At 40.9% G+C, this 14,897-nt stretch overlaps 1 protein-coding gene across 3 annotated transcripts in view; it reads left to right on the forward strand.

Moving 5' to 3' along the window:
- The window catches only part of LOC132399187 (ribosomal biogenesis factor-like), a 72,523-nt gene that overhangs the window by 7,338 nt on the left and 50,288 nt on the right, over positions 1-14,897 (forward strand). The window contains exon 1 of one of the 3 annotated variants that reach the window (XM_059979317.1): positions 7,361-7,405. The exons of 1 other annotated variant lie outside the window; for it this stretch is intronic. The gene's annotated coding sequence lies outside the window, so the exon portion shown is untranslated. Of the gene's footprint in view, positions 1-7,360; positions 7,406-14,897 lie in introns of those variants that run through there. One more of the 3 variants, XM_059979332.1, reaches the window with a different exon arrangement.

A 14,897-nucleotide genomic window follows, 5' to 3' on the forward strand; every position in this document is an offset into this window, starting at 1 on the left:
TCACCTTAAAATCTTACAGACCTACTTGAACATTTATGTCCCAAACCAAAGGAGGCCACACACTGCAAGCTAGGGGATTGAAGAAAAAGTGAGTGGTGATTGTGCAGCATCCTATCATTTGTAGAATTACTATTCAAAGTGAGGTTTTAAAGGAGTGAAGAATTTAAATTGACAGGTCAGAAATTGAGAGTAAAGGCCTGTCAGGGTGGAGACATCCATCCAGATAAGAGGCTGCACACAAATGCAAGTACTTAACAGATAAAGCATGAGTTTGAGGTGCAGACATACTGTAGTTTAAAGGCTATGATGAAGTCTGGTCAAAACTGATTGCCAGTTAAATTTTTCATGTTGTAGGATCTTTAAAAAGGACCATTTAGAAAGGGAGTGCAAAAGCAATATTGGTAAAAGGAAGTTACACCACATTGGAGAGAAGGGATTTCAATTAGGGTGATCAGGCTGTGATCAGAGCTAGTGACAACATTCCATTTTGTAGTAGTGATCGAATGAGGAATGTTCAGCTATATTGATTATAATTAGGGAGTTGGAGGGACAGAGGGGAAAGCACTGAATGCTAGAAATGTGAGTGAGATGATTCGAATGACTGATTGTTTAAGATAATTGAATTCATTGTAGATCTGGAAGAACTTGTTGAAAGATGAGGGTCTGTTCCAGAAATTTAATGGCCCTTCAACTTTCAAGAAAAGCACATTATGAACACAATAGACACTACTGGCATGGTCAGCCCTCAATCTGAGATAAATCCACCTCAATAAAGTAAGAACAACTAATAATAGCCTGACTTTGAATAAATCCTGAGTTTGAGGTGTATAATAATTGCATGATGCATTGAGGGCTCTGGTGGTCATGATCAACCTTTGATGTTGTGTCCTAGCTGTCTAGCTACAGAAGGCTGATCAGTATGATATGGAGAGCAAGCTGTTGCCCATGTAGCAAGCTCCCCCTCTCCATGCATCTGATGAACCTCATACAAACCGATACAGTTTGGTAGCAGCAGCGTCGCAGGAGTCGCCAGTCGGCATTGAACCGAATGTAGCACTGCCTTAGGGACTCCAGCTCTGGATTTTTCCCTTTGGAGTTTACTCCCAAAGCCTTCCCCGTGACTGGGTATAGCCACAAGGCAGCTGAGGTATGAGATCAGAATTTTCCTTCTCCTAGATGAGCTGCCAACCACGGCTGTCAAGACCCACCTGCCCGAAGCATCTGTTTTTAAGGAGTCATTAAACCCGCCTTTGCCCCTTCTCCTGTCAGTAGAAACAGTTTAATCAGGCTTAGTAGCTAAGCCACATGTGAAGGCCAGGAGCTGGACTTGGTTGTCAGAGGCTATTTGAGGCACACATAATTGGGAGCATTTAATAGGTAGTGGGAGCTTGTCCCATTGTGTAAGGGATCAGCATTATCCATGCAACTAGAAGACCATAGTTTCAGAATTTTGGTTGCTTCCTGTCCGGTTTGTGGACTTAGCAAGTTCTTTACGTGATTGTGTCAGTTTCCTCTGGGTACTCCAATTTCCTCCCACATCCCAAGGACGTGTGGGTTGATGGATTAATTGGTCACTGTAAATTGTCCCTAGTGTACAGGTAAGTTGTAGAATCTGAGTTGAGTGAAGTGAAATGGAATTGGATTTATGTAAATTGGTGCATGGTGTTTGTCACAGACTTGGTGGGCTTTTTTCATGCTCTGAGATATTCTGATCATGAAGAACTTGATGAACAATGCCATCTATAGGCTGGATGTAGTTGGAAAATAAGCTGTTCGCTATGTGAAATTCACATCCAAATGTAAAAAATAATGATAAAGAGTCAACTGACATCCAAGACTATAAAGAATCCTAACATATGCATAATATATTAACATTTAGTCAATATTTCTAAGTGAGTTTAGTTTGGATGTTTAATTAGCTGTGAAACTCATTATACATCCTGACATTGATTTGTTTACATCGATCCTCTGACATCAAACGTTAGCTAAGGTAACTCCTGCAGAATACTTCCTTCGCTAAGCTTTAGATTATCTTGTATCTGTTTGAAATGCTCTTTCCCTTTGAAGCACATACAACAAAATGTGAAGCCAGCATCTTCTCGTTGGTATTATCATTGAAGTGGGTTGGGAAAAGATCATTTTAGGGAGTTGGGGGGGAAATATGAAATCCGAAAGAGTGAGAAAATTTGAAGAAATATTTACAAACATGAATTGATAATATAGAACATCTTAAATAGAAGGTTGTTCCTCTGTAATATTCAGCTCTTTTAACCAGTCCATTTCTTTGAACAATAGTGTAGCATTGTCTTGCTCTACTTCTGCTGTTCAGCTCACAGTTGTACTTCAGTATTGGCACAACTGGCAACGTTTACACAGTCTTTGTACATCTCCCAAACCTTTCATGTTAAATCTTTTAATTATTACGTTTAAATTTATAATGCAAAGAAACTTATGTATGTTGTAGCTTCATAAATTTGTTCTAATTTTACCCAAATCTTTTTTCATAAACGTCTCAGGCTTCTGCCTTTACTCCATCGAATCTTATCAAAAATCATTGCACTCACTGTCTGTGATTGTGACAAAGACAATCCAAGTCTTACCATTTTTTAAACCTTTTTGATTCAATTGACCTAATCATTATCAACCAAGAGCCCCCAGCTGTTGCCACTAAAGGTGGGATCCGACTTGCCTAATTAATTCTTATCTCTCTCTTAATGACTTGCAAAACACCAGAGGCTTGTCTTTCTAAATCTGCCTTGTATCCCAAGAAATGGATCCTTAGCCCATCTTATTTCCTATCTGCATGTTATCACAGGTCAGTATTATCTCAACAAACAGCCTCAGTTCCCACATTTTTGCTGATAACTGCCTCCCTTCTAAATTTTGTGATTGCTTATTTGACACCAGTACTGGACGTGCAAAAGTTTCCTCCAACTAAATCTGAGAAAGGCAATGTCTGGAAGCATTGCCTGGTTCCATTGCACAGTCCAGACCCCAGCTGCTGACTCAACCCATTCTGTTCACAGTACAAATGTGAGCCACAGTCCTTAATCTTTGTCCAAGGTGAATGGTGACCTCTTGTATCAGCAATAAGCAATGTAATGCTATATAAGTGATAGAAAAAGGAGTAGGCCATTCTTTCCCTTGTGTAGACACAAGAGTCTGTAGATGCTGGAAGGGAGCAATACATAAAACAATTCAGAAACTCAACAGGTCAGACACCATCTATGGAGGGAAATGGACAGTCAATCTTTGGGTTTGAGATCCAGGATGTCAGCTATCACCTCCTCCACCATTCAACAGTTCAGGCTGACATTTTATTTCAAAACCACTTTCTTGCACTAACCACATATTCTTAAAACTTGATCAGCCTCAGTTTGAATATACCCAGCAACTGAAGCTTCAACAGAATGCCCATGTTGGAGAATCACAAATGTCACAAGCTTCTGGGATCAAGAAACTTAGACCATAAGTCATAGGATTAGGCCATGCACCCCATTATGTCTGCTCTGTCATTTAATCATGGTTGACATGGTTATCCCTGTCAACCCATTCTCCTGCCTTCTTTCCATAGCCATTGAAACACTTACTAATTAAGTACCTATCAGACTCCAATTTAAATATACTAATGACGTGGGTCTCCACAGCCATCTGTAGCAATGAATTCCATAAATTCACAACCCTCTGGCTAAACAACTCCCTCCTCATCTCTGTTCTAAAGGGACATTCTTCTATTCTCAGGCTGTGTCCTCTGGTCCTAAATTCTCTCATTATTGGAAATATCTTCTGCACATCCAGTCGATCTAGGTGTTTAAATATTCAATGAAATCTCCCCACATTCCTCCAAATTCCAATGAGCTCAGGCTCAGAGCCATCAAAGCTGCCCATGTGTTAATCTAATCACAAACAAGAGAAGTTCTGCAGATGCTAGATATCCGAGCAACACACACAAAATGCTGGAGGAACTCAGCAGGCCAGGCAGCATCTATAGAAAAGAGTACAGTCAACATTTCGGAGCAGGACTGGAGAAAAAACGCTGAGGAGTAGATTTTAAAAGTTGGGGGAGGGAAGAGGGAAACACAAGGTGATAGGTAAAACCGGGAGGGGGAGGGATGAAGTAAAGAGCTGAGAAGTTGATCAGTGAAAGGGATTCAGGACTGGAGAAGGGGGAGTTTGATAGGAGAGGACAGAAGGCCATGGAAGAAAGAAAAAGTGGGGGAGGACCACCAGAGAGAGGTGATGGGTGAGCAAGGACATAAGGTGAGAGAGGGAAAAGGGGGTGGGGAATGGTGAAAGGAGGTGGAGGGGCATTACCGGAAGTTTGAAAAATCAATGTTCATGCCATCAGGTTGGCTATCAAGACAGAATATAAGGTGTTGTTCCTCCAACCTGAGTGTGGCCTCATCATGACAGTGGAGGAAGCCGTGGATAGACATATAAGAATGGGAATGGGAAGTGGAATTAAACTGGCTGGTCACTGGGAAAACCCACTTTTTCTGGCAGATGGAGTGTGGATGCTCAGTGAAGCTGTCTCCCAATCTCATGTCGGTGAGACCCAGAAGAGATCCCAATGACCCAGAAATCTGAAACAACACAAAAAAATGCTGGTGGAATGCAGCAAGCCAGGCAGCATCTATAGGAGGAAGTACAGTCGACTTTTCGGGCTGAGACCCTTTGTCAGAAATCTGAAACCCTGCCCCCTGCACCAGCTCCTCAGTTACACATTAATCTGCTAAAACGCCCTATTCTTGCCCTCGCTGGCACGTGGAATAGGCAGCAGTCGAAAGGTTACTACCCTAGAGGTCCTGCTTTTCACCTAACTCCCTATATTATCTCTGGTTTCTCCTCCCACATGGTTGGTACCAATATGTACCATGACTTCAGGCTGCTCGCCTTCCCCTTTTACAATACTGTGGACACAATTCTGACATCTGGGAAGCAACATTCTATCCGGGCATCTCTTTCACATCCACAGAATTTCCTGTCTGGTCTTCTGACTATGGAATACCCTATCACTACTGGGCTCCTCTTCTTCCCCAACTCCCCTCCTTTCTGAGCCACAGAACCAGACTCAATGCAGAGACCCAATCGCTGTGGTCCCCCCCGCCCTGGTAGGTCTTCTCCCCAATGGTATCCAATTGTACTTATCCACACTGACTTCCTATAGTCTTTCCCTTTCCTTTATGCAGATACCTGCCTCCTTGTAGCTAATCTATCACCTCCTCATTCTCCTACATGAGCTGAAGGTCATCCAGCACAAAGTTCAAAGTAAATTTTATTATCAAAGTCACCATATACAATCCTGAGTTCATTTTCTTGTGGGGATACTGAGCAAATCTATAGAATAGTAACTATAGCAGGATCAATGAAAGATCAGCCAGAATGCAGGAGACCACAAACTGTGTAAATGCAAAAATAAATAAGTAGCAATAAGTAACAAGAATGTGAGATAAAGAGTCAAAGTGGGATCACAAAGAACATACCACTAACTCTGGACCCTTATTAAGCACACTAACTATGTACTAATAGACAACGAAGGGGAACCTGCCCTTCCACCTTTCTTTGTATCATCTGCAAACTTGGCCACAAAACAATCATTCAATCATCCAGTTCATTAATATATAACACGTAAGGAGCAACCACACACTGAGCCCTGTGAAACATCACTAGTCACCAGCAGCCAATCAGAAAAGGCCCTCTTTATTCCAGCTTTGTTGAGGAAGAGACGAAACAAACTGGTGAAGCTACAGCTGTGGATGTGATGTATATGAATTTTAGAAAGGCACGTGACAAGGTTCCCCTTGGTTGGCTCATTCGGAAATACCCACAGAATATCCAGCAGGCCACAGGATAACCACAATAAAAACTGACACAAAAATATTTAGTTTGTCCACCATTTCTTTGTCCCCCATTACTACTTTTTCAGCATCATTTTCCAGTGGTCTGATATTCAGTCCTTCCTCTGTTTGACTCTATATATCTACAAAATTTTTAGTATGCCCTTTTATATTATTGGCTGGCTTATCTTCATATTTTGTCCTTTCTCTCCTTAGCACTTTTTAGTAGCCTTCTGTTAATGTTTGAAAGCTTCCCAGCCCTCTAGCTTCCCACTGGTTTTTGCTATGCTGTATGCACTCTCTTTTGCCTTGATGTTGTCTTTGACATCCCTTGTCACCCATAGTTTCCTCATCTTCCCTTTAAGATACTTCTTCCTCTTCAGGATGATCCAATCCTGTGACTTCTGAATTGCTCCTAGAAACTCAAACTATTGCTGTTCCGCTGTTAACCCTGCTAATGTTCCCTTCCAATTAATTTTGACCAGTTCTTCTCTGCAGTCAATGTTACTCAACTGTAATAACAATTCATCTGATACTAGCTTTTTCTTCTCTAAATGCAGTGTGAATTTTATCATATTATGATCAATGCCTCCTAAAGGTTCCATGATGTCAGTCTAAACTAATATCATCTGCCTATACATGATCTATATTTCCCCCCCCCCCCAACCATTTCCTGCTGTTCATATACCTGTCTCATTTGGCCTAATATAGGGTCTCAATCTGGCGAAGTACTTAGGGCCATTTTCTCTTTTCAAGCAGATTTCCCTCACAGTCTTGCACAAACAGGCTCAGTGTTTTTTCTCTCTCCTCTTATTTAATGCTTGTACATTTAGTTAGTATTCCATAAAATACAACTTATTTCTTCCCTTCATGCAATACTATTCCAGGTGCTCGGAAACATTCCCAACAATATGACATTTTAATTTAAAATTCTCCCCCCCTATCCTGCAGTTTATCAAACAGAAGACAACTCCCAAACATCAGCCAGCATTGGGCTTGGCATGAGACATGGGAGAGGGTTGAGAGGAGACGTGAGCAAATAGCTGCTGGATGGTGAAGATACCGTTGCTTGTGTTTGCGTTGGAGGAAGCAGGGACACCAATATCACCCGCTTTCTTTATGCTACTCTCCGCTGATAACTGTGCTCGCCTGGGAATGGGGTGGAGGAACAGTTACACATAACAACCATCAGAATGTATGCACTTGCTTTATTCCTACCAATCACTGAATTTAATTACATTATTAAATTGAATGACATACTTAATACATAACTTAAATCATAAGAAATAAGAGCCTTTTAGTCCCTCATGATAGGTCTGCCATTCAGCAAAAATGTGGCTGATCTGATTTTGAACCTCATTCCACTTTCCTTCCTGTTCAACCTAACTCTTAATTACCACAGAAATTTCAGCCTTTTGTTAATGATTAATGTTAATGATTTCTGTTTAGTCACAAGACTCTTCTGTCTATAGTCAGTGGTTTGTTTACTTCTAAGTGTTTTCACCAACGTCTCTAATTGCTGGGGCAGAAAGCTCATCATTCATCGAGAATTCACCATTGTTGCTGATGTGAGTGACTTTTCTGGCACACATTCTTAAAATGAGATAGGAGAATTTTTAATGTTAATGATGATCTTTTTGATTGTTTTTCTTACATGAACTGACCCTGGAATACCACAAAGTCAATTACTTTATTCTCCAACATGAGACTGAGGCTGTAGCTGTCAATGATATTTAACTGATGCTTATTTAAATGTTACCTGGAGTCCTGTCAAAGAGAGAGTGGGTGAATGAGAAGTACTGGGCTGAGAAAGAGGAAGAAGCTTGAAAATTATAGTGCAGCCTTATCTAATTATTGTTCATTTGGAAGATAACATGACATTCTTCAAGACAAGTTCCTTCGGAAGAAAGCATTAAGTTTTACAGAAAAATACAACCCACCCATCCATCATAAAAAATAATGACTAATGGGTAGGTTGTGAAAGGATTAAAAAAATTCCTAAAGGGGTACACCAGGAGAAAAGTAAGGAGAACAGAATTGTAATCAAGATTTTAAAAGTTTTTTGAATCATATTTAGAAGAAAATGTGTGTGTGTGTGTGTGTGTGTGTGTGTGTGTGCGAGAGAGACAGACAGACAGAAGGGGAGAGAGAGAGAGAGAGAGAGAGAAAGAGAGAGAGGCTGGGGTTGTACCTGTAATAAAACAAAATTAAACATGAACTTATAAATGATATTGTGTCAACTTCAACATCCTCAGAAATATAGAGTTGTAACAGAAAAAGATTTCAGTAACCACTAAAGCTAAGATGACGCACTGGCCTTAGACCCATTTCTTTCTTGGATACTGCACGTCATCTAAACTTCTATTTGTACAAGATAGGTTATATACTACTTTTTTTTTAGAGTGATAATTACTTTGGACCCTAGAGTGTGTTTGTGATGTTTCCTAACAGAAGTTATTTGAAAACTACACTTCATAGTCATTCATGCCACTTTTGTAGGTGTCTTACTTTAATTGCTTCTTGGCAGTGTTACGTATCCCATAACTGGGTGTATTACCAGCACAGATAGAAGTGTCCATTGGAGTCTGGTACTATTTTCAACAGTGTTTATTAGTAAAATATACAAATCAATATCAATGCAAATATACAGATAATACACGTTAGCAATACTAAACCTAAAAGTGTGGGTATAATAATAACCGATAATAAACAAGCTCTATCGTTGTCTAGGGGATAATGAATTGTCATATGTGAGTATAAAGTTCAGTTCAGTTCATGCAGGCTGAGGTAGTTGTTGGCCGATGTGTTGTAATTGTTGGAGAGAGAGAGAGAGAGAGAGAGCGAGGGGGTGATCAAACAGTGACAGCTATTGTCTTGCAAACCTTCCTTTACGATCTTGATCCGTCGATGTGTTTTTGTGGCCATTCAGGTATGACCCCTCTGTCCTTTAGCTAGACCGTTCTTCTATGGTGGACTCATCACCCAGGCAAGGGTGGACACACACACAAGCCCCCACTGGCCTCACTATAAACACTGTGAGTTAAAATTGACCAATCCTTCGTTCCCCGATGCCCCACCCTTTCTCGTGGGTTTCTGATGCTCACTAGTGTGTCTCCTGGTGCGTCTGAGGGGTGTCACCCCAGACCTCACTTTTACCCCCACTCACGGGGTCTCCAGTGTCAATCAGGTTTGAATGACTTAACCCATCAAACCAGCCCACTCTGGCTGTCCACTGAGGAATTTTAATGAGCAGGATGGTACCACGTAAACAGCCCTCTCCGTAGTCATAAGTCTTTTGGGAGTCATAACATGGTGGATAAACATAACTCTCTCTTGGGCTGTTATCAGTAACAGATGTCCTTGCATGTTCTCTTTTGTCTCTCTTGCTCTCTTGTTAGCAGCATCGAAATAGTACCTGTTTGCGATTCTCCAAAAAGGGGGGGGGGCATGGGCAACTCTGCACCCTTCTGCCCATCAGAGTTGTTCATCCTTCGTAACACCCCCTCCTTCAAGGAATTTTCACCAAAGGGGAAAATTAACTAATACAGAGTCTTACAGAATTACAGAATCTAACAAAATACAGAAGGGTTTTTTTTTACTACAGAGCAATACAGATATACATTCAACTTAGCATCTAGATAAACAGTCAGCGATTACATTGTCACTTCCTTTAATATGTTGTATCTGAATATCAAACTCTTGTAGCATCAGACTCCAATTTAATAACTGCCTATCTTTTTTTCTTTTCGTCAGCAAAAAAAATCTAAAGCGTTGTGATTTTAGCTTATGTGTATATTACAAAATGTGAACCAATACATGTGTGATTATACTGTGGTACATTACAAAAGTTTGTGCAAATACTAATCTCTATTTTACTTTTAAACTTAACAGACAATCTTCCATGGTGTTGTCTTTATTATTTTACATGCTGTGTCAAATTCCCACAAAACCAGATCCTGTGGCATTTGTCAACCTTTGCCCCTTTTCCACTTAACTCTCACGTGGCTAACTTGGTCACCAGGGTGGAATAGGCGTTCACATACTCCTTTCATAGGAGTTATCTTATCACCAATGTTTTCCAAACTCAGCCTGTCTTCTGAACACTATTCTTTATTTTTAAGCAAGTCAGTAATTTTATCTTCAGGACCCTTCACTCTATTAGTTTTCAGTTTAACATCTGCAAGTGATCCCTCTTTGTCCAAACAACATTTTTGTTTCTGTCCCTCCAAATCACATCCTTGAATAACATCAGCAAATGGGGTACCTTTACATTCCAAATCAAACTGTAATTGATTCACAGGCACCTTGTTAACAAGCCATTGTTCCTTCAGCTTGGTTATTGCTTCTGAAACCAATCCAGACTTAAAATTTTCTTAACTCAATTTAGGAACTACACGTTTCCCTTCCCCTTCAATAATAATATTCACGTGACCAGCTTCCATCTCCTTACTAACTTTTAACACATCTTCTAACACAAACAACTGGGAATTCTCACTTCCCACTAGTACCAAGGTTAACTCTTTCTTCACAGAACCGAGTCCATCTGACCTAAAAGGACTGCATTCCTTTTCCACTAAATCAGATACCTCAGACCTGATACCTGAGTTTCATTACTAGGTTTAGTACCATGTGCAACCACATCTTGAACACACTCAGACGGGACATCTGCCTCTTCCAGGCTTTCAATACCCGTCCCCTTTTCAAATTCTAAGTTCCCCTGATCCTCCCTGTTACTTTCTGGGCAACTCCCTTCTGGAGTAAACTCAACCCTGAGGGTTAAAGCAATTTCATCTGCTAACCCAACAGACTCCTTCAAGGTAACGGCATCCTTTTCATCTAGGACTGCCCTTACATCATTATTGGGAACACATTTAAAATTTTCAACTTCTTCAAACTGCTCTGTCAAGCAAGACAGATCATTCATGTCCAACCCTGGACCTTCTAACAGCCTTATCTGTTTCTCATCTTTACTCTGTGCCTCTATAAAGTCCCTCCTGGCTAAGGGTATGTCTACCTCCTCTCCTTTACTCTCTTTCACCTCCCTATTCTCCATTTTACCATCCCCTAACCCCTCTTGGTACAGGGTCGGTAAAAATGTCTCAGCCAAGTCAACACTGGACTCATTTAAACTGTCCTCTTTCTCAGCTGCCTTTCTCGACATGCTGCGAGTGATCGCACATGCGGGATAGATCTTAGAATCCAGGGCGGGTCCTCAGCACTCACAGGCTGGCTCGTCAGCTTCATTGCTGACCACACCTCACCACCTGCTAAATTGTTACCAAGAAGGACGTTCTCGCCATCTCTCGGTAATTCTGACCGCACCCCTATTTCAACTGGTCCAGATACCAGGTCACAATTTATAATGATCCCATGCAAAGGTACAGCTTCTGTTCCTTTTCCTATACCTCTTAAAACTACCTCTCCAGTCTCAGGACCAAAATCTAGCACCTTACTTAGGATTAATGACTGATCAGCCCCAGTATCTCTCCAGATTCTCACTTGGAACTGGGGTCTCTCCCTCTTTTACAGACGCTGTCCCTTCTGAAATAAACTTCTCACGCCCCTCTCATATTTTATCTACCTTGGCCTTTCTCGTCGATTTGCTGATCGACTCAATACACCCTGTAGGGACTGCTGCTTTCCCTTTTCCTGTCTCCTTCTTCAGAGCAAAGCACTTAGATGCAATATGACCAACATTTCCACAATTATAACAGGTCAAGCCAGGAACCTTCCTGCCAGCCTGTTTGTCCTCCTCTTTACCTTTACCACTAGCTCCCAGCTTATTCTCTACCCCAGCCGGTGGATTTTCTTTACCATCCCTACTACCTTTCTGGTAACTCTTATTTGAGGAAAACTTTGTCTTGTGGGTTAGGGCATATTCATCTGCAAACCTGGCAAATTCCGGTATAGACTTATTCGGTTTCTCATTCAGATACATCGAGATATTATCCGAAACACAACCTTTAAATTCCTCAATCATAATTAACTCTCTGAAATGATGGAAATCCTCCTCCACCTTTTCTGCAGCACACCAACGATCCAAGAGCACACCCTTTTCATAGGCAAAATCTGCATACATCTGATTCCACACTTTCTTTAAATCTCTGAACTTTTCTCTATATGCCTCAGGTACCAACTCGTAGGCCCAAAGGATAGCCTCTTTTATTTCCTCATAATCCACAGACACGTCCACGGACAATGCCGCATATGCCCGTTGAGCCTTCCCTCCTAATGCACTTTGTAACAACGCCACCCACTGATCACTGGGCCACTTCTGATTCACTGCCACCTTTACAAAATGCAAGAAGTAACTGTCAACATCTGTCTCCTCGAATGGAGGTACTAACTTAAACTCCCTACTAACATTAAACTTCTCCTCTCGGTCTGTCCCTTGGACTCTTCCCTGTTGCTTTAACTTCTCCATGTCCAGCTCATGCTGCCTCTGTTTCTCCTTTTCCTCCCTGTTAGCCTGTTCCTTCTCCCTTTTCACCTCTAACTCCTTTAGCTGGAGTTCATACTCCCTTTTCTTCTGTTCCGCATCCAACCTTAACCTTTCCAACTCTAACTGAACCATCCCAACAACTGGTTTCTTTTCCGGGAACAGATCCAATACCCCAGCCGAAAACATATCCTTATCCATATAATACTGAGCTATGGCCCTTTGTATCTCCCACTTTTTCATTGACGACTTCACCTCTGTGAGATTTAATCCTTTCGCAATATTCACCAAGTCCATCTTTTTGGCATCCTCTAACGCCTTCAAAGTCGGATTTGCTAAAAATTTGTCTATATCCATCTTTTCTGGTTTCCCATCTGGTTACCCATGCAACCAGACCAAAGTCTGGACGTATAGCCCAATTCACTGGCCCCCTCCAATTTGGTATCAAATCCCTAACGAGCCCCCAATTTGTTACGTACCCTGTAACTGGGTGTCTTACCAGCAAACATAGAAGTATCCATTGGACCCTGGTGGTACTATTTTCAACAGTGTTTATTAGTAAAATATATAAATCAATATCAATGCAAATATACAGATAATACACGTTAGCAATACTAAACCTAAAAGTGTGGGTATAATAATAACCAATAATAAACAAGCTCTATCGTTGTCTAGGGGATAATGAATTGTCATATGTGAGTATAAAGTTCAGTTCAGTTCATGCAGGCTGAGTTAGTTGTTGGTCGATGTGTTGTAATTGTTGGAGAGAGAGAGAGAGAGAGAGAGAGAGAGCAAGAGAGAGAGGGGGTGATCAAACAGTGACAGCTATTGTCTTGTAAACCTTCCTTTACGATCTTGATCTGTCAATGCATTTTTGTGGCCATTCAAGTATGACCCCTCTGTCCTTTAGCTAGACCATTCTTCCGTGGTGGACTCATCACCCAGGCAAGGGTGGACACACACACAAGCCCCCAACGGCCTCACTATAAACACTGTGAGTTAAAATTGACTGATCCTTCATTCCCCGATGCCCCACCCTTCCTCGTGGGTTTCTGATGCTCACTAGTGTGTCTCCTGGTGCGTCTGAGGGGTGTCACCCCAGACCTCCCTTTTATCCCCACTCACGGGGTCTCCAGTGTCAATCAGGTTTGAATGACTTAACCCATCAAACCAGCCAACTCTGGCTGTCCACTGAGGAATTTTAATGAGCAGGATGGTACCACGTAAACAGCCCTCTCCGTAGTCATAAGTCTTTTGGGAGTCATAACATGGTGGATAAACATAACTCTCTCTCAGGCTGTTATCAGTAATAGATGTCCTTGCATGTTCTCTTTTGTCTCTCTTGCTCTCTTGTTAGCAGCATCGAAATAGTACCTGTTTGCGATTCTCCAAAAAGGGGGGTCATGGGCAACTCTGCACCCTTCTGCCCATCAGAGTTGTTCATCCTTCGTAACAGCAGATATTACAAAATTAAGTTTTCATCAGATTTTCTTGGTGTGAATCCCAGCTTCATGTAGATATGGTTTTCAAGCTTCACCTAATTGAATGAATCTGGGATTTAGTACATGAGCCTCAATGAAGTAATATTCTGTCTTTGTTTATGTGTAGGCAGCATCATGTTCATGTGTAGGCAGTATGAGTGACCTTAGGCAATAGAATTGGACACTGACAAGTCAATGCATTATTGTAATACATTTCATCAAAAACCACTGGAGAAACCAAAATTGACAGGAATGAATAGTGTCTGGCAGTTTTCAGTAAAAGAAGATTATTTGAAGCTTGTCACATTCAATTTGACATTGGGGCCTCCAGTTTAATGAAAGCGGAGGATGTTGACTAGTGAACAAGCAAATGGCTCTACTCATAGTAATCAAATGACTCATAAGAAGTTTGAGATGGAATCAATGTGTAAATCACCACATCAAGCCAGTAAAAATGAAAATTTTTAGGTCAATTAAGTGGCAAAAGTACAGATGTTTGGAGTTGATCTTGTTAACAAGTCATTAGCAAATCATATTACAGATTGTTAACAAGTTGGGTAATTAACAAGTTGTATTAAGGTTTGTGGAAACATTCATTTGCTTTGCTTAAGAACATAGCAGAGATTGAAAGCAATTTTTGTTTGGAAATGACAGGATATAGCAATTCTGAAATCAATATTAAACATATTTAATTTCTAGCTATTGGGCTATGGAATAACTAAACAATTTTTTTCTAAATCAAAGAAAGTTAGAAAGTGTAATTGATCAGAAGATTAGGTGGTAAATATCAAACACTATACTCACGATGTTTAGTTTGGCTTTGGTTAGAGCAATGCAATGTATCATAGTTTTCCTTCAATTTTGGAGACAAAAATGTACATTGCTAAGATCTAGAGTTCTTCTTTTCAAACTAGTACCTCATCATCGCTGGATTCATTTTCCAGAACTCCCTGCTTAAAATTACTGTGGGAGTGCTTTCAATTCACAGCACAACTCTACTCTTGAAGGCAGTTCAATGTTCAGAGTAAATTTATTATCAAAATATAAATACAACACCATATACAACCCTGAGATTTATTGAGGGCATACTCAGTAAATCCATGAAAATATGCATACATCAGGCAGGTGAATAATCAATGT

The sequence above is a fragment of the Hypanus sabinus genome, chromosome 1 (assembly GCF_030144855.1).
Source record: "Hypanus sabinus isolate sHypSab1 chromosome 1, sHypSab1.hap1, whole genome shotgun sequence".
Taxonomy (NCBI): Eukaryota; Metazoa; Chordata; class Chondrichthyes; order Myliobatiformes; family Dasyatidae; genus Hypanus; species Hypanus sabinus.